This window comes from Giraffa tippelskirchi, chromosome 8 (genome assembly GCF_054371585.1).
Source record: "Giraffa tippelskirchi isolate mGirTip1 chromosome 8, T2T-mGirTip1v1.2.pri, whole genome shotgun sequence".
NCBI classification, from domain to species: domain Eukaryota; kingdom Metazoa; phylum Chordata; class Mammalia; order Artiodactyla; family Giraffidae; genus Giraffa; species Giraffa tippelskirchi.
Window position 1 is genome coordinate 147,724,151 of NC_137282.1, and position 25,075 is coordinate 147,749,225.

Genomic DNA, 25,075 nt, shown 5'->3' on the forward strand with positions numbered 1-25,075 from the left:
GATCTGTGACCTAGTCTTCATTAAAGAATAATAAATTAAGCATCTAAGTGTTCACTTCACATAGATCATTCAAATGAAACAACTATGTAAAACCAACTCGGTATGTAAAACCGTAAGAGGTAAAAATTTCACCACTAGTCTCATAGTTACTGTAAGTCAAGTTACATGTGTTTGTTACTAATAGCCTGTCTTTTTAAAGCAGAATTTTTTTTCCTGCCTCAATTACCTCTATTTTTTTTATTGAATTCCTTTCTTTGTATCAGTTTCTCATTTTCAGGCTGCACCATTCTAAACCTTATCTTATTTAATTCACTTTTCAAACTACCTCTTATATTTTTTTCTCTTTTCATTTTAACTCCAGATATTTCTTTCTGTTGCACTTTTCTTCTTTTTGTGTGGATTTTTGTTTTGTTTTGTTTTGATATGTGGTCTGCTGAGAGTTTTTAACTTTTATTTTCAGTTTATGATTGAATAACTCTATTCATTGTAGCACATTGAAAAGTACCTCTTTTTTTTCTTGATGCTTTATATCATCTAAAACATTCAAACCGGCCTTTATCTTCATTCAAGGGTTTTAAAATATTTTTGTATGCATTGCTTATCATTCTTTAATCCCTCATTTTCTCTGTAATTTAACAACGCATTGATTTAAATGATTTATTTTATGATCTTGACTCTATCTATGAATATTTAGAAACTGTATGGGCTGTTTTACAGGTAGCTCTGTTACCATACCTTCAGGTCAAGGACTTCTAAGAATTAGCTCTGTGATCATTGCTTTTCTCCCTCAAAGAAAGGTCATGAGTTTATATAAAAGCTACTTTGAGGAGACAGAATCAATACTAATCCCAATAAATGTGAAATACCAGAATTTAATAGAAACCAATTGTGATTTTGAATGTCTCAGGGATATTTGTTTGGTACTTGATAAGGTTAAATAATGCAAAATAATGTAGCTAAGACATTTTATTAATTCCTTGAGCTGAGTACACAAAGTTACCTTGAATCTGTCCATCTCAGAAATTAATTTTCCATAAATATAGATGGAAGACCAACACTGTGTATGAACTATAAATTTGTACACAGAAATGAAGATCTTCTAAAGTTCTATCATCAATCAATTAAATTGAAGGTGAATGCTCTAGAAATTTTTTAAGCTAAAGAGAATTCATTAAAAAAGAGAGTGTTTGACACATGGTTAAAATCTTTGTCAAGGGGCCTAAAAGTTGAAGTCTATAAGCAGATTATTGCTACCTATGGTAATAAAGTAACTTATAGAATAAAATCCTACTGCATCCCAGTGAATAATATATTTTTACCTAAAATATTGTACATATTTCTGATATTCCAAGTCTTAAAGTCATTAATATTTTTATTTAAAAGATTGAATTAATCTTTACCATGTCCTAAGAAGTGGGTACAGAGAGTATCATCATTCCCATTTTAAAGTTTGAGAAAAGTACAGCTAATGATTATTCAAATTATTTTGAGAGTATATAGATTTTCCTTACATTAAATCAACAGTGTCAGCAAGCCCATTTTCATTATTGGATTTCAGAAATTTCATTTTCTTATAGATATAAAGCTGCTTGAGCAAAATACTTTGCAAATCATAAAACTCTACTTGATTTCTCTCTTTGCAGAGCTCTTAAAAATAATAATCTATTTCAATAAATTTAAAAGATAAGACCAGGAAATACAACTAAATAAAAATACACTTGTAAAAGTGATATACCTGGTAATCACAAGAGTAATTCCCATGTTGCTGAAATACCATTTCTAGCTCTTAATTCAGTTATATTTATTACTATGAGATTCATAAAACTCACTCAAATTTTTTTAGATCTTTTAACACACCAATCCTTTGAATAGTAATAGGAGTGGTTAATTTTTTTTATGGCGTATTTGCTTGTTTGTTTGTTTTTTGAGATCAGATTTCATAATATACTATAATGCACCAAATTTAGGTTCTAACATCAGACATGTAATATTTATCATTGTCTTCCATTTGCTTAATGATCTCTCTCCCTTGGGATGTTTCGCTTACCAATATAGAAGCAAGATTTTCACACAAATCACGAAGTGCTTGTTCAATTCTTTCTATTACTTTTCCCTTGCTTCTTAAGTTGTTGCTGCTATATAATCAGTGTTCATTCTTGGTATGATATAATGTTTAAATATCTTAAGTTTTCCAAAGAGCTGAAAAACTTTGAAATTAGAACACTACTAAAAAACAAGCTAACAACAACAACAAATTAGAAAAAAAAAACCTCAAAACAAACAAAAAAATCCACGAAAAATCCCCCAAAACCAAAAAACAAGCTACTTATTTGCTGTTTCATCAAAAGTTGTCTGTGTTCTAGTCAAGTACAAAATGTAAGTCAATACTTTCCTAGTAAACATATAGAGACCTAACAACAAAATTAGTTAAGTGAAACAAACAACAAAAAAAGTAATACAGTCAAGCTAACAATAAAAGCTTTTCATTATTGAGGAACCCATTTCATCATTTTAAGACAAGCTAAATATTGACATGACTGTACTTTTCTCAGCTTCTGTTGTATCGACTGCTCATTCATGTAAGTGATTCTAAAAACATAAGTTCAGGTACACACATCCACAAAACAGCTCCAGTAGTTACACGGACTCAAATTACTCCCACATATGCTGGGAAAGATTGAGGGCAAAAGAAGAAGGGGGCGGCAAAGGATGAAATGGATAGGTAGCAGCACTGACTCAAAGGACATGAATTTGAGCAAACTCCAGGAGATAGTAGAGGACAGGGAAGCCTGCTGGGCTGCCGTTGGTGGGGTCGCAGAGAGTCAGACACGACTTAGCAACTGAACAATAACAACAACAAAATACCTGTTTCAGTTTCCTGTTTCTCAAAAGAAATTGCACTCTTCTGATTTTGTAGCCCATTCCTGCCTGTGCTTACAATCTCTACATCAGGATTTTTCATTACTTTCTTCCCTTTCCTTCTGAATGAATGATTCACTATGAAAGCAAAATCAGACTACTAAAATATAGATTGAAAGTGAAAGTGTTAGTCGCTCAGTCATGTCTGACTCTTTGCGACCCCATGGACTGTAGCCCACCAGGCTCCTCTGTCCATGGAATTCTCTAGGCAAGAATACTGGAGTGGGTTGCCATTTCCTTTTCCAGGGGATCTTTCTGACCCAGGGATCAAAGCTGGGTCTTTGACATTGTAGGCAGATTCTTTACCAGTTAAGTAATTTAATACATCTTTTACAACTTACCTATAAATACAGCCTTCACATCTCCTACTGATATTCAAGTTTATCCACAAGTTGATAAACTGTGAAGTTTTCATTGTGTGCTGTGTGAAGGGTGGAAGAATGTACCACCCCCAAATATGCCATTTTGACATAAGGATTATTTTGAGCCAAAGGCCCTTGAAAAAAAGCAAAAGCAAGAAGAGTGTTCTGACCCCTTCTTTTTCTCCCTGAAAGCAGAAGATAAAACTCACATGGGAAAGATACCCTCTCCGTATCAAGAGGAAAGACACGTTCTTAGTAATGGAGATGGAAGTTGAAGTGGAGAGAAATCTGTACAAACAGATCTTATCAAAATAACTTTTATCTTCCATTGGTTTTTCCATATTTTTACTTTTCTACAATATTTTTTTCTTGTTCATCCTAGTTTCAAAGCATATAGATCTGGCATTTCTCAGCTCTGTGATTTCTGTCTGGTACTTTAAAATTTTTCTATCTCTTTGTTGAAATGTTCGGTTTATTCTCCTGACCTTTTGCTGTTATTCAGTCGCTAAGTCATGTCCGACTCTTTGTGACCCCATGGACTGCAGCACACCAGGCTTCTCTGTCCTCCACTATCTCCCAGAGTATGCTCAAGTTCATGTCCACTGAGCCAGTGATGCCATACAACCATCTCATCCTCTGTTGCCTCCTTCTCCTCCTGCCCTCAATCTTTCCCAGCATCAAGGTCTATTCCGATGACTTGGCTCTAGCATCAGGTTGCAAAGGATTGGAGCTTCAGCTTTAGCACCAGTCCTTCCAATGAACATTCAGGGTTGATTTCCTTTAAGATTGACTGTTTTGATCTCCTTGCTGTCTAAGAGACTCTCAAGAATTTTCTCCAGCACCATACTTCAAAAGCATCAGTTCTTTGGTGCTCAGCCTTCTTGGTGGTCCAACTCTCACATCTGTACACGACTACTGGAAAAACCATAGCTTTGACCATATGGACCTTTGTTGGCAAAGTGATGTCTCTGCTTTTTAATATGCTGTCTATGTTTGTCATAGCTTATCTTCCAAGGAAAATACATCTTTTTGATTTTTAATTATAATTTTTAAAGAAATTCTAAAATTTTAATTTTGTGGTTGCAGGCACCATCCACATTGATTTTGGAGCCCAAGAAAATGAAATGTACCACTGTTTCTCCACATTTATCTCAGTTTTCTCCCTAGATAACTAAGGTTAATGGTAAAATCTAACCTTGTCCCTTTCAGTGTTGTGTGATCAAGTAAGGTAATTCATAAAGATTATGTAACTCTGTACGACTATGTTCTTGCTGTTGTTAATATCACCACCATCATCCAAGTATGAAGTTAAGTACTAATTATTCCTAGTATCTGGAAAGGAAATATATTCACTTTTTGAATAGATATCAAGATACAAATGGCAATAATCAATCCTGCTCACCACATTGGGCAGTTCTTAAAGTGAAATTGTTCCAGAGACAATGCAGAATTTAAAATATCGGTGCTCAGCAGTAAACTTTTGATTTAAGATGCTTAACTGTTTTATGATATTAAACCTTTATACTCTTCTTTATTTCTCTCTTTACCATCTGGCTCCTAAGCTCATGTATTATTATTTTGTTGTTGTTGTCATTGTTGACAACTCTAGATGAGGGTCAAGTATGAAGGGCATAATTCTTATTTCAACTCTCACCTTTGCATGTGACACTTTCAACATTTCCAAATTTCCAGAGGTGAACTAGAGATTCTTCAGGTAGAACAGATCTGTCAACTTCTTAAAAGTGTCACCTAAAAATTGGCACTTGCCATGGATGCTTGCCATCTACCTCTACAAGGATTAAATCATGTGCTGCTGCAGCTGCTGACCTTCAACATTCCTTGAAGGAGTTCAGGGTGAAGAGCAGAAATGAGGCACTCTGTGCTCAGGAAAAACTGCCAGGACAGGTCTTCAGATAGTTAGATATTCTCAGGAGCTGATTTATGAGTCCAATTCTTACATCGTCTCATATCTAGAAAAGCACTAAAATCCTTCATGGTGACGATTGTTTCTCCTGACTAGCCAAAGCTTCATGATTCCAGCAAAAACCTTCTACAAAAAATCTGTGCTTGATGCATGTACTCCTCCATTCACCAAAATCACATGTATGCTGACCATCCCCCTACCTCTTTGGAGCAGTTTCTCAGAGCTACCTAACATGCTGTCTCCTTGGTTCCAGTCCCCATTCTGCCCCAAATAAAACTTAACTTGCAATTCTCACATTGTGCATGTTTTTAGTTGACAAAAGTAGGTGCAGTAACTCAAACACCATTTAGATGAAGTTATGGGCAATCTTGGCAATTTTAAGCTATTTGGTAATAGATTTGAATTAAACCAATCTATGATTCACAGTGTACCTTTCTAAAGGGAGTGAATTTCAGAAATACCATATTTATTCTTTTCAGGAAAATTCTAAATTAACCATCTAGGAAAAGGAGACCTTATTAAACAAAGTAGTGGAAGTGAAAATGTTAGTCACTCAGTTGTGTCCAACTCTTTGCAACCCCATGGACTGTAGCCTGCCAGGTTCCTCTGTCCAGGGAATTCTCCAGGCAAGAATACTGGAGTGGGTAGCCATTCCCTTTTCCAGGAGATCTTTCTGACCCAGGGGTTGAACCCAGGTTTCCTGAATCCAAGGCAGATTCTTTACTATCTGAGCCACCCAGGAAGCCCTGTTAATCCATAGTTATAGATTACTATTACCTTAGTTGCTATGGTGGTTCAATCTTCAAAATGAAATAATACATGACTACATTTAATGTTAACCTTGGCACTTGATAAAAATGTGACTCAAAGCTTCTGGATAAATTTTGCTTCTTAACAGACAGGCATAATTAAAAAAAAAAAAAAAGCTTCATTAACCTGATGAAGGGATTGATTCCCCCAAACAACTTCCAAACTGAATACCTAGCTTGGATTTAATATCCTCTTTTTCCCTAAAATAATGTATTCAGTTACAGTTTTCCTCCACAATGAAAATTTTTATGAATAGTTGAGCATTGATCTTTATGATCTAAGACCTAACAGATCAATCTTGCCCAATGTTTGTGAACATATGCAAGACTGTTTTTGTTTCATAAATAATTATACCACTATATACTTTCAGTTGTATTTTGTTTCATTTGTGGCATATAGATTTTATAATCATGTTAGTCATTCAGTTGTGTCTGACTCTTTGCAACCCCATGGACTGTATCCTGCCAGACTTCCCTGTCCGAAGAATTCTTCAGGCAAAAATACTGGAATGAGTAGCTATTCCCTTCTCCAGAGGACCTTCCTGAGCCAAGGATTGAACCCAGGTGTCCTGAATTGCGGGCAAATTCTTTACCATCTGAGCCACTGGGGAAACTCAATTGTCAACTCCTTCTTCGAGCCTTAATGGAACCAATGACCTAAGGATCACTTAATCATGAGAGATTCTTAATCATGAGTGATATAAAATCATATTCCTGGATGAGAAAATTTCCTGCCTCTTGCTAATGCCTTGACAGATTCCCACATTTCCCCAAATGCTATATTACCTACCTGATACTGGTTTTGAGTGATATGATAGTAATAGAGTATTATTCCTGACTGTAATTCATTTTGCTCGCATGTCAATCTTGCTGTATTTGAATGCATACAAGGAATACTAATCACTGTACTGTATGTCTTTAATCTGTTATAAAGAAGTAATGTTATTTGCATATGTAAGATTTTCAGTAATATTTGCATAAAGGGAAAGTCAGACACTTTGATTCCTAGTAAACATTTTATAGTTTATAAGGTTTTATACTTAAGTTTCCCTCTTTAATTACTTTTTTTTTTTGCCAAGTTGAGTTTTTCTGTTATTTTTATGCCTCCCATTCTGGAGGGTATACTAGTAATAGCTACTGTTCGAGAAGGCAAAATGGTGAGAGAACCTCAATCAAAATTTGACAATCAATGGATTAACAAACTTTTAATTTAGGAATATATTCCAAAAATTCTCAATCCATACAGGTAAAAACTGAGTTATTTACCTCCTTAACTCTAGTATTTTTCTCCTTAGATGATAAATAGTAAATGATCAAAGATCTACTGTTTATCATAAACTATACAAAATTTTTCAAATCTTGTTTAATGAAGAGCTGAAGCAAAGTTTTAAAAAAGAAGCTACAAAACAAGTTACATCTTTAGAAAAATTATGGGTGAGCAATGCTTCTTTGTGTTCTGTCCCTGCTTTCTTCAATTCTCCCACAATTAATCTGAAAAATGTGAAAATCTGCTATCACTGCCTGTCTATGAAAAATGTCATGAAACTTCTGTCTTCTAAGGCATGAAACAGGCTAAACCAGATAAATGTGGCTGAGTTTTATTACGGTTTCAACTATAGTTCTCAATCTCTCCCACAGTGACATTTTTTTGAATATCATACTGCTGGCAATCCACCTGCTACTTTATTTTTCTCCTGATCACACTAAATCTCTGCAGATCAATATCCTGTCTTTTCATCTATCAATCTGGCCAATAAAGTTCTATAATCATTAACATTCTCCTTTCTGCATTTTGGTGACATTTTTATCAGCTTTTCTTCATAGTTAACAATTTTGTTTAAATGTTACAGACTAATTTTCAGTTTAATAGGCTGTAAGCTACAATAGGGCTTCCTTGGTGGCTCAGACGGTAAAGAATCTGCCAGGATACCTGGATTTGATCCCTGGGTCCGGAAGATCCCCTGGAAAAGGAATTGTCTACCCATTCCAGTATTCTAGCCTGGAGAATCCCATGGACAGGGAAGCCTGGTGGGCTACAGTCCATGAGGTGGCAATCAATCCGGCATGACAGAAGCAACTTAGCACGCCCACAGGCTACAATAAGATGTAGAAGAATTGAGGGAACTAAATGGGTCACCCAGCCTGCAAATATATTTAACCTATGGAATTTGCTACTTTTTATTTTCCAAAATAATTTGGATTCACCTCCCTCCACCATTTGTCATCCTCTGTATATGTGTAGACGCATTTCAGACTTGTGCAAGTTTTGGGGATTCTACCATGCTATTTTATGTCACAGGAAACAATCATCACCGCAGCGCTGTTCTGAAGTACCAAAATTACTGTTTATTTGTGAAATGTTTTGAGTTCTCTTATAAGCCTGAGAACCAGGATGTGATTATCCCCATTTTGCACGTGAACGAACTAAGAATTAAGGTTAAATAGCTTCCCAAGGTAAGATACTTGCTAAGCTAGAACCTGTAGCAAACCAACCATATACCAAATTTCATGCCCTGTACAGTTTTTCTTTTCTCAGTTAAGGTGCCTTTCAGGCCTGCCTTAAATGGAATAGGATGATAATAATAACATGTACATATTTTCTTATTTAACCCTGTTAATTTAGTCTCTTTTTACATCTCATAGTATTTGTGTTTGGAAAGTTGAAATGAATGGACCAAGACCACAAAGTTGGTTTATGGTATAGACGAGAATTCAGGTTCTCTGAGCAGAAATCCAGCGTGTGTTCCATAGTTATTGTGTGACTTATCACTGTTTCGATGTCCTATATTTGACTTGGCACACATTTTCAAAGCATAATTTTACAAAGAGTTTATCATAGTCAGATATGAGGGGAAAGAATTGAGTTTGCTATTCTGAATTTCATGACAATTATTCTTCCAAAATATATTTGAAAGAGGAAAAAAATCAATGCTGGGGAATATATGTTACCATTCAGTTAGATACATTTCAAAATTCTTAGTTTTCCAAGCTTTAGTTCTCCAAAATCACAAACAGAAGATGCGCATGGGACTTCCCTGGTGGCCTAGCGGTTAAGACTTTGCCTTCTAATGCAGAAAGTGTGGGTTTGATCTTTGGTTGGGAAGCTAAGATCCCACATGCCTTGTGACCAAAAATCCAAAACATAAAACAGAAGCAATATTGTAACCAACTCAAGAAAAACTTTAAAAATGATCCCCATCAAAAAAGAAGTCTTATAAAAATTTTTAAATGCTCATATAATTTATTGTCCAAACCAGAACATTTTTGAAAATAATGAGGCATTATTAATAATGCTACCAGAACAAACTGGGATACATTCACCTCAACTGTAAGGGGCATTGACAACATTCTTCTTTGTTTGTATGTTTCCTAGAAATAATTATCTACCTTTAGGTCCTTATGCGCCTATCTATCTGTAAAGACTCATCATGTTATTTGGGATTGGTTCTGTTATATTTTCTGCTTTTCTTTTTTTTTTTTCCTCTGAGATGAAATTATGTAAATCCAACTTTCCTGAATAGAATAGGGTGGGATAATTTGGGAGGAATGAGAAGCAACTTGTCCTGAATTTTGAACAAGTATATTTAAAAATATTTTATATTTACATCAGCGAGTTTGGCTTGAAATGAATGTTGTAGTTTAAAGGAATGAAAAATATCTGATTTTCTTACACAGTGATTCCTTGAAAGATCATATTGCAATAGCCTGTGATTACTCATGCGTCCTGTTTTCATTTAGTGTAGGAAAACACATAGGAAATAAAACACACTCCTTGGAAGATCAAGTCCGTTGGTTTCTGTCTCTCTCATAAACACTGGAAAGTGTTAAAAATCTGATTTAAAAACAAATTAATTTTACTGAACATGGCATAGCACATATGCTGAAGTATGACATAATGTCAGATGTTCTTAATGGGAAGGATTAATATAATTTCTTGTATTCTATTACTAAGGAAGAAAAATATACAGCTAAGCAAAAATGCATACCACTCTGTTCACCCATGCCCTAGGCATCTGTCATGATTGCCTATCAATGCAGTGAATTCAGGCTTTCAACAAATATATGTTGAGCACCTGCTGTGTGCCAGTAGTACAAGCTTATGTTGCAAAGCTGACACTACAGACTTTATGTGAGAATCAACCAAAAAGTAAGCATCAAATTGCAAAACCTGCTATCTCAGGGAAATAATGGAGAATAAACAGGTGGCATTGGCTTAAACCATGTGATTGGGAAAAGGGGACAGAATATAAAAATTCAGAGGGAAAAATCAGATATCAGTATGGATAGAGATCTTAATCCAGACTGAGCTTAGAGACCACTAAGACAATCACTTTTTGCACCACAAGTGTAATGTCTCAATATAAATACGTCAAAACTTTTGTTTTCATCTATAATAATTTTTTTTTTTTTTACAATATCCTAGGCAAGTGACAGTTATGCAACATGAACATATTCTAGGAACCTTCTGGGTAACAAAGTGCCTATAGTTAACAATTCACTGTACACGTAAAAATTTGTTAAAGTGGTAAAAATCATTTTAAGTATTCTTAACACATGCATACACACACACACACACACATACACAAAGGATCTGAGGAAAACTTTTACAGGTAATAGGCACATTTATCACCTTGGTTGTTGGGATAGCTTCACAGATGAATGCATATCTCCAAATTTATTAAATGGTATGCATTAAATATGTCCAGATTTTTTTGTGTATCGATTATACCTAAATAAAGCTGTTAAAAAATCCCAGGCCATCGGAAAAGAGATCCGAAATGTATAATGTCCAAAAATACTTATAGCACTCTGCCAACTCTTGCTCCTAAACAGGTGTAATATCTCTCTACTCTTTTTGTGCATGTGATGTTGCACTGCACCTGTAAAGATTCATCACCGGGCAGAGGATTTTAACTGTAATTCTCAGGAAAGGAAAAGGCCTGGGGAGGGGTATAACATGTTAGTAACAGGGTATCCCTCTTTTTTATTTTGACTGTCTATATGGGTTTGAAGAATATTTTTTGTAGAGATTTTACGTGTTTCTATGGAATGCAAAGTACTTTTAGAATTCACAGTCTTCCCTACTTATCCCCTTAGGAAATTCACTGTGTAGAGTTCATAAAAGAAAACATCAAATTGGTGGTGGGGTATATATATGCATGTGTCTGTGCTAAGTTGCTTCAGTCGTGTCAGACTCTTTGCAACACTATGGACTGTAGCCGGCCAGCCTCCTCTGTCCATGGGATTTCTCAACAAGAATACTGGAGTAGGTTGTCATTTAATCCTCCACCTTTCTGACTCAGGGATCTAACCCACATCTCTTAGGTATTCTGCATTGGCAGGCAGATTTTTTGCCACTAGGGCCCCAGGGAAGCCTGGGGTGTATATATAAAATATATAATATATAAAAATATATATATGTTATATATAGTCATTCATTAATGCCATCTGATAGTTACTTTTACTCTAAGCTAAATGATTTGAGACTCTAATTTTATTTGTTCATTAGTCATTATTTTATTAAAAAATGTATCTGCAGTCTCTGGGAGCAGGTTTAAGGTGCCTGCAGATTTTAATTCTGTTGTTTCGAGTACCAGGGGTGGGTTCCCCAGGTTCAGTGATAATGAGGGTAAATGGGACAAAGGGTGAGTCTGCTCAAGATGCCTCAATGGGCTGAATTATGTCCCCCTAAATTCATATACTGAACTCCTAAGGCCCAAGGTGATGGATTTTGGAGTCAGGGCCTCTGGGAGGTAATTAGGATAAGAAGAGGTTATGGAGGTAGAGTCCTGGTCCAGTGGGATTAGTGCTTCTATGAGAAGAGAAGCCAGAGAGTTTGCTTGTTCTTCTTGTATTATTTGAACCCAGGGCAAGTCACGAGTCCATAGTGAAGAGGTATTCCTCTGCCACCTAGGAAAAGAACTCTCACCCAAAACAGACCATACCGACTCATTGATCTTGAACTTCTAGTCTCCAGAACTGTGGGAAATACATTCCTATTGTTTAAGCAAACCGTCTATGGTATTTTGTCAGGCAACCCTAGCGGATACCGTGCCTCTCAAGGTTCATAGCCCAAAGCTGCCTGAGCAGGTGGCAGAATGCGCAACTTCAGGCAAAGCCTTTAGAAAACTTACTTAAAAATCACCTGGGAAACTTGCGAAAATGCAGATACCTGGGCCTGACAAGCTTTATTCAACCAGAATCCCTGGAGATGGGGGTTTCAGAACTTACCGCTGTATCATCCACTGCTGCTCATGAGAAGCTTGATTATAAGAATAGGAGGGCAGGGACAGACTCTGGTTTGTTCAGTGCTGTGCACCCAGTGCCTAGCAAGAGACGGGTTATGTGGAAGGTGCTTATGAAATATTTGTTAAATCTGGACCACATGTAAATTCTGTGACAAGAAGGTGAAATGAGATTATGATGATGAAAGACTCCAGGGACCCATTCTAACCACCAAAGAGCATTTGGAGTGGGATGATAAGCCAGTCCATTATCAAAGGCTTTCTAATATGTATCATTAAAGCTTTAAGTACATTATGTCTAACTTTCACAAAAACCCTCCTAACAATCAGTATTAAGGCCTAAGAAATATCTAATCACCTGCCCATTGTTACCTAGTTAAAGACTAAAGGCAAAAATGTTTAATTAGAGATATTTTTACTGTCCCATTTTGCCTCAAAAATCCTTCTGGACTACCATAAGCATTGAGTAGACATGCAGGAAAAATCTTAAAGACTAAACTCCATGCAGAATGCCTCCCCCAAATTTATTATGAATTGTATTATAATGACTACATTAATAAAAAATAAAAGATCCTCCTAACGCTGATTATTTAGCCTGGAAACTTTCAGAAGATTTCAAATGTCACTCAGAGTTAAAACAGATCAAGAACCTCCCACCTGCCATGTAGGGCTTTCTAGGTTTTTGAAGACAAATATTTATATTAATTATGTTTAGATCACAATACATTTTAAAAAATTTGTTTGCTTTTTCTTTCATTTTATATATATATAATGTGGCTACATAAGTGGCAGAAGAAGGCAATAGCTACCTGGAGATAATTAGGTAAATACTCTGTCTCACTAATATAAATTCCAACATGCCTGCATGCTAAGTTGCTTCAGTCATGTCTGACTCTTTGCAGCCTCATGAACTGCAGCCCATAAGGCTCCTCTGTCCATGGGATTCTCCAGGCAAGAATGCCGGAGTGGGTGCTTGCTTCATCAGCACATATACTAAACTTGAAATGATGCAGAGATTACTAGCATGGCCCCTGAACAAGGATGACCCACACATCTGTGAAGTGTCCCATATTTTTATGGAATCTAGCAGGATGGTACCAATGATCCTATGTGCAGGGCAACAAAGGAGACACAGACGTAAAGAACAGACTTTTGGACTCCTTTGGGAGAAGGAGAGTGTGGGATGATTTGCGAGAACAGCATTGAAACACATACATTACTGTATGTAAAACGGATGACCAGTGCGAGTTCCATGCATGAAGCAGGGTAACCGCAGCCAGTGCTCTGTGACAACCTAGAGAGATAGGATGTGGAGGGAGGTGGGAGGGGCTTCAGGATGGGGAGTCATGTATACCTATGACTGATTCATGTTGATGTATGGCAAGAACCATTGCAATATTGTAAAGTAGTTATCCTTCAATTAAAAAAAAAAAAGAATACTGGATGGGTAGCTATTCCCTTCTCCAGGGGATCTTCCCAACCCAGGGATCGAGCTTGGGTCTCCTGCATTGCAGGCAGATTCTTTACCATCTGAGCCACCAGGAGAGCCAAATTCTACCATGTCCCACTATAATTCTCTCTGGTACAATTAACTATATTCACCAGTATATGAAATATATTGACTCAAACATGGAAAGAAATATATTTTATTCATTTTATGAGGAAAGGATATTTTTATTTTTATTTGTTTAATTTTTGTGGTGGAAGAAAATAGATGTTGATGGAATACACCATCTCGTCTGGAGACACTGGGACATGTTTGTAGGACACAGAAATTATCTTGTTAATTTTATACATAGCAGTTTGTACTTAAACCATTCTACCACTTGTCTCTGGGAAAACCAATAAATATTCCCTAAACCAGCTCTATTATTTCACCGTCATGCCTTTTCCTTTTCTATTTATCCTCTGAGTCCAGAGTTTTGAACTAAAATAATGTAAAATCATTCCAGAGAGCCAAGAAGAGATATACTGAGTCACAGAACAGGCATGGGCTGCTGCTGTAAGGTGAAGTGTGGCGACCAGGGCTTTTTCATGCAACTGTCTCTTCTATGAATATTTTTCTATGAAGAGGCAAGAAAGAGAGAAAATACAGGGACCACTGGTGTTCTCAGAGTGCCTCCAAGCAGACTGGGGGAAAATGTCATTTCCAGACAATGTGCAGCAAGAAGCAGTAGTAAGATTAATCCTGTTTGGAGAAAATTGAATGGAATAAAAACTTATTTGTTTACTTTAGAGATAGGTTGCCATTTGATTATATTTAGTGCAAACATGGACTATTAGCCATTTATAGAATTGATCTATTACTACAGCTGTTGGAGAGCTTTAAATGAGCCTACTGAAATCCATTACTAAATGAAATACTTTGCATATTAGCAGGAAAACTGGAGCCCCTCTATTCCTAAGGAAAGGTGCTTACACACAGACTACATTACACGTGGTGATGGATTATCATATGGAAACAAGGAGCGCTTGTAAGCAAAGGGCTTTCAAAGCCAGGCTGGCCAGCATCTCCAGTAGCCTACCTGGCCAGCCCCTTGGCACTGCCCCTTTTTAGGGCAAGAGTCCAGTTCACCCTTTCTCCATTGGCTCCCTTGATATCTCAGTTTTTCCATCCCCAGTCCTTTAGCCTACAATCATGCACACAGTCACACACACACACACACACACACACACACACACAACTTACCTGAATTTCAAATAGAAATCTCCCAATAAAATGCATGCACCTTTCTTGCTAATATTTATTTTATTTATTTGTTTAGCTGCTCTGGGTATTAGTTGTGGTGCATGGAATCTTTGGTTGTGGCATGCAATTTTAGCTGTGGCATGTGAGATCTAGTTCCCTGACCAGGGGATGGACTCAGGACCCCTGCTTTGGGAGTACTGACTCTTAGCCACTGAAACACCAGAAGAGTCCCTAAAATTCATGGATCTTTAGATTGGGGAGTTCTGGGAGCTTCCCTGGTGGTTCAGTGGTAGAGTCCGCCTGCCAATGCAAGAGACACAGGCCCCATCTCTGGTCTGAGAGGAGCCCACATGTCATGGAACAACTGAGCCGGTGTGCACATCTATTGAGCTTGTGCTCTAGAGCCCAGGAGTCACAACTACTGAAACCAATGGCCCTAGAGCCGGTGTTCCACAGCAAGAGAAGCCACCACAGTGAGACATCTGTGCATCACAACTAGAGAGTAGTCCCTGATGGCCGCAACTGGAGAAAAGTCCACACAAGAGACTCAGCACAGCCGAAAATAAATAAATTAATTAAATAATTAATAGTTTTAAGAAAATGGGGAGTGCTTGAGGCCATTCTAAGTCACTGATCTCTGGAGAGATTGTTCAAGTTTTGCATCTGCTGTAGAGAAATTGTCTTTTCTTTGCATTATTGTGCTGCCAATTAAGACCTTAAAATGTTTCTTCTACAGTTTTGGAGCTGTATTATTTTGAATCATTATTGAGCTATGATTCATATATAACAAAATGTACCTATTTTAAGAGTATAATAAAATGTTTGGACAAATGCATATAACCATCAGAATAATGAATGATATGGAAGGTATCCTGTGCCTCTTTGGAGTCAACCTGCTACTCCCATCCTCAGCCCCTTGCAAATATATATACTTTCTGCCACTGTAGTTTTACATTTTCCAGAAATTCATTCAATAGAGTTGTTAACTGTGTAATTGCTTATGTCTGGCTTATTTCTCTTAGCATAATGGCCTTCAACATGCATCCTCTTGGTTGCATAACCTCAGTGGCTTGTGTCTCTCTATACTATTCAGTGGTTGAGTATCTCATTATTTGTACATGGTGGGCTCAGTCACTTCAGCCATCTCTGACTGTTTGTGACCCCATGGACTGCAGCCCATCAGGTTCCTCTGCCCATGGGATTTCCCAGGCAAGAATACTGGAGTGGGTTGCCGTGCCCTCCTCCAGGGGATCTTCCCAACCCAGGGATCAAACCCGCGTCTCTTATGTCTCCTGCATTGGCAGGTTCTTTACCACTGGCACCACCTGGGAAGCTCTGTTTGTACATACCATAGTTTATTTGTCCATTCACCATTTGAAGCCTAGGTTGTTTCCACTTTTTGGCTATTATGAATAAGGCTACTATGGGAATTAGATTGCAAATCTTTATGTAAGTAGATATTTCATTTCTCTTGGGTAAATATCTAACAGTAGGATTGTTGGGCCCTATGGTAAGTGTGTAGGACCCAACAATTCCACTCTAAGATGTTTACCCAAGAGAAATGAAATATATGTTTACTTGGGTCCTCTGGTAAGTGGTGGCTCAGTGTTAAAGAACCCACCTGTCAACATAGGAGACACAGGAGATGCAGGTTCAAGGCCTGGTTTTGGAATGATCCCCTGGAAAAGGAAATGGCAGCTCACTCCAGTATTCTTACCTGGAAAATCCCACAGACAGAGAAGCTTGGTGGATTACAGTCCATGGGGTTGCAAAGAATCAGACATGACTGAGCAACTGAACATTCGTGCACAGTAAGAGTGTATGTTACTTTATAAGAAACCCCTGAAGTGTCTTCCAAAGTAATTTGTAAATTTTGTATTTCTACCAGCAATATGCTATTCTAATTGCTCTATATAATTCTTGATGTGTGTAAAAATGTTAGTCGCTCAGTCGTGTCTGACTCTTTGTGACCCCATGGACTGGAGCCCATCAGTCTCCTCCATCCATGGGATTCTCCAGGCAAGAATACTGGAGTGGGTTGCCACTTTTTTCCCAGGGGATCTTCCTGACCCAGGGGTCAAACCCATATTTCCTTCATTGCAGGCAGACTCTTTACCATATGAAGCATTCTGAGAGGTTTGTATTGGTATCTCATTGTGGTTTTAATTTGCATTTTCCTAATGCCTAAGGATGCTACATATCTTTTCATGTGCTCATTGCCCATGCTGTATCTTTTGGGGGGAAATACCTCTTCAAATCTTTGTCCCATTTTATAAACTGTGTGTTTTTTCTTTTCTTTTTATTGATTTCTAAGTGTTCTTTCTGTATTTTGGAAATAAGTCCTTGATCAGATATATGTTTTGACAATACTTCCTTCCAGTCTGTGGCTTGTCTTTTTATATTAACAGTTTTAAGATGAAGCTTGCAGGCTAAGTCTCAGCATCTCCAATTGCTGCATGGACCATTTATGGGCACAGGGCTACATGCAGAGCTCAGCATTTTGGGTCTCTCACTCCACAGAGAGTGAGAATTACATAAGTATTCAGGTGTTTTATGCACCAGGGGTTTTATATGTACAACAGAGGAAGATTATTTTTGCAAGATAGCAGCCTATATTAAGGCACACATGGGTTTATATTGTTTTTGGCATCCCAGGGCCCTTTTTACTAGATTTTGTCAACCATGTTTCCTTTCTGAACAGAGGCCGCATACAACAATTGGATGAACAATTTTGCGAAATCTCTCTAGGGGCCTCTCTTGAGGCTGAGCCCATATGAGATCACGATATGAGAGAGTGGCTTGGCTGGACTTTTATTTCAGTAAGTGATCTCATTCACTTAAAGCACTAATCATTTTAACAGGAGAAAAGTTCAACCTTCCAAAATCACAGCAGGAAAAAAATAAGAGAAAAAGCATGTCAGAGCAATCTTATGGAGTTTCCCATGTGATTTTGTGCTGAAAATTTTCCATGTATACATCATCAGAATGGATATACAGTCTGATATTACTGGTGAAAGATATATGAGACAAGTCAACTTAATGCAAACAAATAGGATTCCAGGCTGCAAAGCCGACTTACCTGGTTTGGGTTTATTACATTTGACATGAAGAAAACCACTTTTCCCTTTTGGAAGTCTTTCCATCATAAGACACGTAACATCTGCATGAATAAAATTTGCAGATGAGAGAGACTGTAATATGCTTTTAGCATGCTGGATACTAGTCACTAGGTCTACTTGAAGTACAATATCTGGATTAAAACTGGAAATTCTAACATGGCTATTCCTACCTTGCATCCTGGTTTTGTGTGATTTCTATATTCACATTAGCTAAGTAGAGCTCTTTCATTTATATTCTCCATTTTGCCAACTTTATATCTGTCCCTTTGTTTATTTCTGATTGTTGTTGTTCAGTCACCCAGTCGTGTTCAACTCTTTGTCACCCCATAGACTGCAAAGCACCAGGCCTCCCTGTCCCTCACCATCTCCCAAAGTTTACCCAAGTTCATGACCATTGCATTAGTGATGCCATCCAGCCATCTCATCTTCTGACGCCATCTTCTCCTTCCGATTAGCCATGGTGGACAATTTTATTCTGTAGGTGCAGAAAAGCACTTTAAGACATCTCACACTATAAGGAGTGGGGTTACTTTCAGCTAAACTTAACAGGTCTGGAAAGCACATCAAACCCAGAAAAAAAGTTGGCCCAATTCTGCTTTCCATCAGTAAATGCATGAGGAACAGATTCAAGTAACTTTTGGAATGGTTGTATTTTAAACAAAAATATGTATCCACTGGGGGGGGGGGGGATAATGATCAGGATTTCTGTAATTGCATATGAAGCAATCACATCTCTTGAATTTCTGCATAGAACGCTGGGTGATGCAGCTCAACGTGTGACATGTCAAGTAACACAAAATTGGGGACCATTACTGGAGATGCTGATGGTCAGTGGCTCCTGTGGTTTTACACAGCTTGGACTAATGATGAGCTTCTCACAGTTTCTATGACTACACCTCTGACCATTAGATCTCCCTACTTACTCCTTAGCACACATACTGCCACAGAGGGAGTTTCTGTGTAGGAACCTCACACCCAGAGCCTGTCATCAGAGTCAGTGCAATCAACTCAAGTCAGAATTTCCTCATCAAGTATCCTTTCCTTTAGAATTGTATTTACCCAAGCCATCCTGATCTCTCCCAAATGAATAAAAAACTGTTATGGCAAATCTTTTGAGTTCTTGACTAGTTTATTCTACTTCTACTCAAAATTTTTATCCTTGCTCATTGCCCAAGATCTGAGCCTTTCTACTCATCTGTAATCTAGTCTTAAACATATTACTGCTCCAGGCTCCTTTTTCCTTGATTTCACATCATTGCTGAGCATTTACCCACCATATGTTTTTGGGAGACCCTGATTCACAGTTACAAATTTCTCCTTCATTTGTGAGTTCTTCACTGAAATTCCACACTCTTCATGACTCTGCCAAGAAAGCCATTTTCCCCTGCAGCTCTTTCATTAGGATTCTGCTCTTTCACAAACATCTCATGGACCTCACCTCTGGGAATTGAAGTTGGCATCCTTCTGACTTCCATTCTGGAGTTTACACTATTTCTCCTTCTCCATGGAGTAAAAATCCTGCTCTTTGGAGAATTATGCAAAACTTTATTCATTCACTACATAAATTATCCACAGACTTTCTGATCAACCTTACTCACTTACTAAGAAATATTAGATACAATTAGTGCCCGGTCATAGTCCTTTTTTCTCGGCTAAGTTACGTCTTTATTACAGGTGACTTTAAACTTCACTTTAACAACCCATCTAACATAATAGCCTTTCAGTTTCTTTGCTTTTCTTTCCTATTCTTGTCACCTCTACTGTACATTTCTATACCCATGGTCACATTCCAGAACTCAGCATCTCCTGAAACTGTTCTACCACTGGGTTAATTTTTCAGAAGACTAGTTGAGATGGACATACGAAGAGAAAGTGTAAAACAATGTTTAGGAATTGTTTTATTTCTTATTTTACAAAGAATATATTTAAATACAGTTCAAAAAGGGTTTATTGAAGGATGTTGTTATTGTTCAGTCACTAAGTCGTGTCCTCCTCTTTGCAACCCCATGGACTGCATCATGCCAGGCTTCCCTATCCTTCATTATCTCTTGGAGTTTTCTCAAGAGTTTGTCCATTGAGTCGGTGATGCCATCCAACCATCTCATGCTCTGTCACCCCCTTATCCTCCTGCCCTCAATCTTTCTCAGCATCAGGGTCTTTTCCAATGAGTCAGCTCTTCACACCAGGTGGTCAAAGTATTGGAGCTTCAGTTTCAGCATCAGTCCTTCCAATGAATATTCAGGGTTGATTTCCTTTAGGATTGACTGGTTTGATCTCTTTGCTGTCCAAGGGACTCTCAAGAGTCTTCTCTAGCACCACAAATTGAAAGCATCAATTCTTTGGCATCTCACATCTGTACTGGAAAAATCAAGGTGCATAAAAGTTATAAGTTTCATCCATTGGCGATGGAGAAAATATTTAAGAAGGATGAAGGAAAAAACATAAAAGAATAGATAGAAAGTTTAAACTTGGTTAGAGGAAACACAACTTGTCCTTTAAAAGAGATAAAATAAGATAAGATGAAATAAGGTAATATAAACTAATGTTTATATTAGTGGCAAGTTTAGGGAATGCATACATAGTGGTTTCTAATTTCTCTGTAAGGAACATGTAGAAATTTCCTGCTGAGAGTAAAAGAATGGGAGTGAGAATAAGGCAAAAGAGCTAAAGAAAATTGTGAAAATTTAGAAGAGGATTACCAAATGTTGCATTATCGAGATGAAAATACAGGCCATAAATATGTCAGAACAGATAATATAGGAATAGTGACTTGATAGACATTCATAGCGGAAGGCAAAGAAGCTGAAATTGTCAGTGAGTAATTGTTGGGAAGTAGGTCAACCTTGGTTGGGAAGGCAGTGAAACCACTCAAGACAGCTGAGATTAAGAGTAAATTGGAGGAGTCAAAAGACAAAAAGTCTCAGAAAGGTCAAAAAGAAAGCATAAGGAAAATGGAAAAGAAAAAAACTGAAATAATAAGAGATATGAAAGCAAAAACTCTGCAATATTTGCCTGTATACATTTCTCACATAAAAAAAGTCACAGAAACGGCATTCATTAGCTAGTGTAGGAATATCATTTCTATGTAAAAATTTATTAGAGTCACAGAACCGTTTTAACAACACAATCCATATGCGTTTTGAAGTCTGATTGCTTGTTCAGCCTTGTCACAACCTAAGTGAAGTGGGATCTCTAATTCAATAGTTTATTTAAAAGGGAAAAAAAGAGTTATGAAAGACTCCTTCAGTGGAAACAATAAAGAAAGCAATTCCATACCTAATTTATTTAACCACAAATTGCTTTAATCCTTTACCCTCACAGCAGACAAACAGATGGCACTCATTCCTTTTAAGCAATACATAAAGGTTGCAGACTGAATTATCATTCTTTTAAAAAAATAACAGAATGCATCACAAAACCCCCACAAGTTTCTACTTCCTGCAAAATCTACTTAAAAATCAAAAAGATCCTTTGACACAGACAAAACAAAGCCAACTCCAGGACAGGGTAAGAATCAAGGCAAAAATAAAGACACTCGCAAGAATAAATTGAACAAAACTATTATGGATTATTTTGTTCTTTTAAGAAGAATGAGAAGGCAGGTCATAATAGCATTTTCAAACATTAAGTAAAGATGTATTTGTTTTGTGGCATTTAGGCACTCAGGGTAAATACAATGGGTATTCTAAGAAGGGTTTCTTTGATCAAGCCTGGAAGTTCAGCATTTGAAAATATTATCTACCTGATGAAGGAATTTTTGCAATCATATTTTATCCCAGAAAATCCCCATGGAAAAGAAATGCAAAAAAGCAAAATGGCTGTCTGAGGAGGCCTTACAGATAGCTGGGAAGAGAAGAGAAGCAAAAAGCAAAGGAGAAAAGGAAAGATATTCCCATCTGAATGCAGAGTTCCAAAGAATAGCAAGGAGAGATAAGAAAGCCTTCCTTGGCGATCAGTGCAAAGAAATAGAGGAAAACAACAGATTGGGAAAGACTAGAGATCTCTTAAAGAAAATTAGAGATACCAAGGGAATATTTCATGCAAAGATGGGCTTGATAAAGGATAGAAATGGTATGGACCTAACAGAAGCAGAAGATATTAAGAAGAGGTGGCAAGAATACACAGAAGAACTGTACAAAAAAGATCTTCACGACCCACATAATCACGATGGTGTGATCACTCACCTAGAGCCAGACATCCTGGAATGTGAAGTCAAGTGGGCCTTAGAAAGCATCACTACGAACAAAGCTAGTGGAGGTGATGGAATTCCAGTTGAGCTATTTCAAATCCTCAAAGGTGATGCTGTGAAAGTGCTGCACTCGATATGCCAGCAAATTTGGAAAACTCAGCAGTGGCCACAGGACTGGAAAAGATCAGTTTTCATTCCAATCCCAAAGAAAGGCAATGCCAAAGAATGCTCAAACTACCGCACAATTGCACTCATCTCACATGCTAGTAAAGTAATGCTCAAAATTCTCCAAGCCAGGCTTCAGCAATACATGAACCGTGAACTTCCAGATGTTCAAGCTGGTTTTAGAAAAGGCAGAGAAACGAGAGATCAAATTGCCAATATCCGCTGGATCATCGAAAAAGCAAGAGAGTTCCAGAAAAACATCTATTTCTGCTTTATTGACTATGCCAAAGCCTTTGACTGTGTGGATCACAATAAACTGTGGAAAATTCTTCAAGAGATGGGAATACCAGACCATCCGACCTGTCTCTTGAGAAACCCGTATGCAGGTCAGGAAGCAACAGTTAGAACTGGACATGGAACAACAGACTGGTTCCAAATAGGAAAAGGAGTACGTCAAGGCAGTATATTGTCACCCTGCTTATTTAACTTATATGCAGAGTACATCATGAGAAACGCTGGGCTGGAAGAAACACAAGCTGGAATCAAGATTGCCGGGAGAAATATCAATAACCTCAGATATGCGGATGACACCACCCTTATGACAGAAAGTGAAGAAGAACTAAAGAGCCTCTTGATGAAGGTGAAAGAGGAGAGTGAAAAAGTTGGCTTAAAGCTCAACGTTCAGAAAACTAAGATCATGGCATCTGGTCCCATCACTTCATGGGAAATAGATGGGGAAACAGTGGAAACAGTGTCAGACTTTATTTTTTTGGGCTCCAAAATCAGTGCTGATGGTGATTGCAGCCATGAAATTAAAAGATGCTTTCTCCTTGGAAGGAAGGTTATGGCCAACCTAGATAGCATATTTAAAAGCAGAGACATTACTTTGCCAACAAAGGTCCATCTAGTCAAAGCTATGGTTTTTCCAGTGGTCATGTATGGATGTGAGGGTTGTACGGTGAAGAAAGCTGAGTGCCGAAGAATTGGTGCTTTTGAACTGTGATGTTGGAGAAGACTCTTGAGAGTCCCTTGGACTGCAAGGAGATCCAATCAATCCATCCTAAAAGAGATCAATCCTGGGTGTTCATTGGAAGGTCAGATGTTGAAGCTGAAACTTCAATACTTTGGCCACCTCATGTGAAGGGTTGACTCATTGGAAAAGACCCTAATTCTGGGTAGGATTGGGGGCAGGAGGAGAAGGGGACGACAGAGGATGAGATGGTTGGATGGCATCACCGACTCGATGGACATGGGTTTGGGTAGACTCCGGGAGTTGGTGATGGACAGAGAGGCCTGGTGTGCTGCAATTCATGGGGTCGCAAAGAGTCGGACACCACTGAGCTACTGAACTGAACTGATTCTATCCCAGGAAATTGGTAAATAGCAGGTGTTTGCATTGCATTTTCCAGTAGGTTGTGAATTCCAGGCAAACAATTTTTACCCAAAGGGATAGTCAATTATATTACTGCTCTACACTCGAATATTCTTGTTCACTGGGGACTGTAACTCAAGATCGACTTGTGTTCCAAGCAGAAATATACTTGCTGGTGTCAATGAAGTCCCTAGTAGACTATTATCGGCACAAAATTCAGTTGCAGTGACAAAAAACATTGTCCGAAGCTATCAAAGGAAATGAAATACAGCAGAAGTCAGTCCCTTTGGGTCAACCTGCTGGCCAGTTGTTTCGGGAGTGGATTTAATGACAGAGATTGAGTGCAGCTGTGGTATGTGTTTTGTCCAGATTTACTGAAAGATAATCAGAGGTTAGGGAGTCAGCAAATGTATTCTCTGACCTTGAACTAGTTAGGTAGAAGACGGAGTGATGAGGAAAGCTTTCTCATACTGGATGCCAAGCATGCAACCTTAGCCCTATCTTACAAAGTCACAGCTCTGATGTAAACAAACAAATTATGTCATCTTCCTAATCTCTTCTGCAGTAGCAGCTATTTTGAAAGTGAAAGTCACTCAGTTGTGTCCAACTCTTTGTGACCCCATGGACTATACAGACTGTGGAATTCTCCAGGCCAGAATACTAGAGTGGGTTGCCTTTCCCTTCTCCAGGAGATCTTCCCAACTCAGGGATCAAACCCAGGTCTCCCGCATTGCAGGTGGATTCTTTACCAGCTGAGCCACAAGGGAAACCCAGCAGTTATTGTGATCAGTCTTAATTAGATATGAGTTAAGTAACCCCTTCCTCTGGGAGGATAGGGAAGAAAGCAAACAGCCAAAAGTCTTGTGCATATTTGCTTATTCATCCAATAAATAATTACTGATACCTACCATGGTGGAGACCCGGTTTCAATCCTGGGTCAGTTCTCTTGGGAAGATCCCCTGGAGAAGGGAACAGCTACCCACACCAGTATTCTTGCCTGCAGAATCTCACGGACAGAGGAGCCTTGCAGGCTACAGTCCATGGGGTCACAATTGGTCAGACATGACTGAGCAACTAGTACTTTCACTTCACTTTTACCATGAGCCAGGTACCATTTTAGGTGCTTGGGACACATGAGTGTACAAAATAGAGCTCTTAGTGGAGCTTACATTGAACTTGAGGGAGATAAGCAATAAAAATAAACTTTACAAATAAAAGAGAGAGTATGTTAGAAAGCAGTTGTTTTAAGAAGAATCCTGAGGACTAAGTCAGCAGAGGAAGA

The 25,075-nt window shown here is 38.0% G+C and overlaps 1 long non-coding RNA gene and 1 other non-coding gene across 2 annotated transcripts in view; both read left to right on the forward strand.

Annotated features, from left to right (window-relative positions):
- Nucleotides 1–25,075, forward strand: part of LOC145518248 (uncharacterized) — a 138,125-nt gene that overhangs the window by 25,259 nt on the left and 87,791 nt on the right. The window lies entirely within an intron of this gene.
- Nucleotides 13,229–13,335, forward strand: LOC145519253 (U6 spliceosomal RNA). Its single transcript, XR_014063670.1, has one exon. It is a non-coding gene; the product is annotated as a U6 spliceosomal RNA (small nuclear RNA).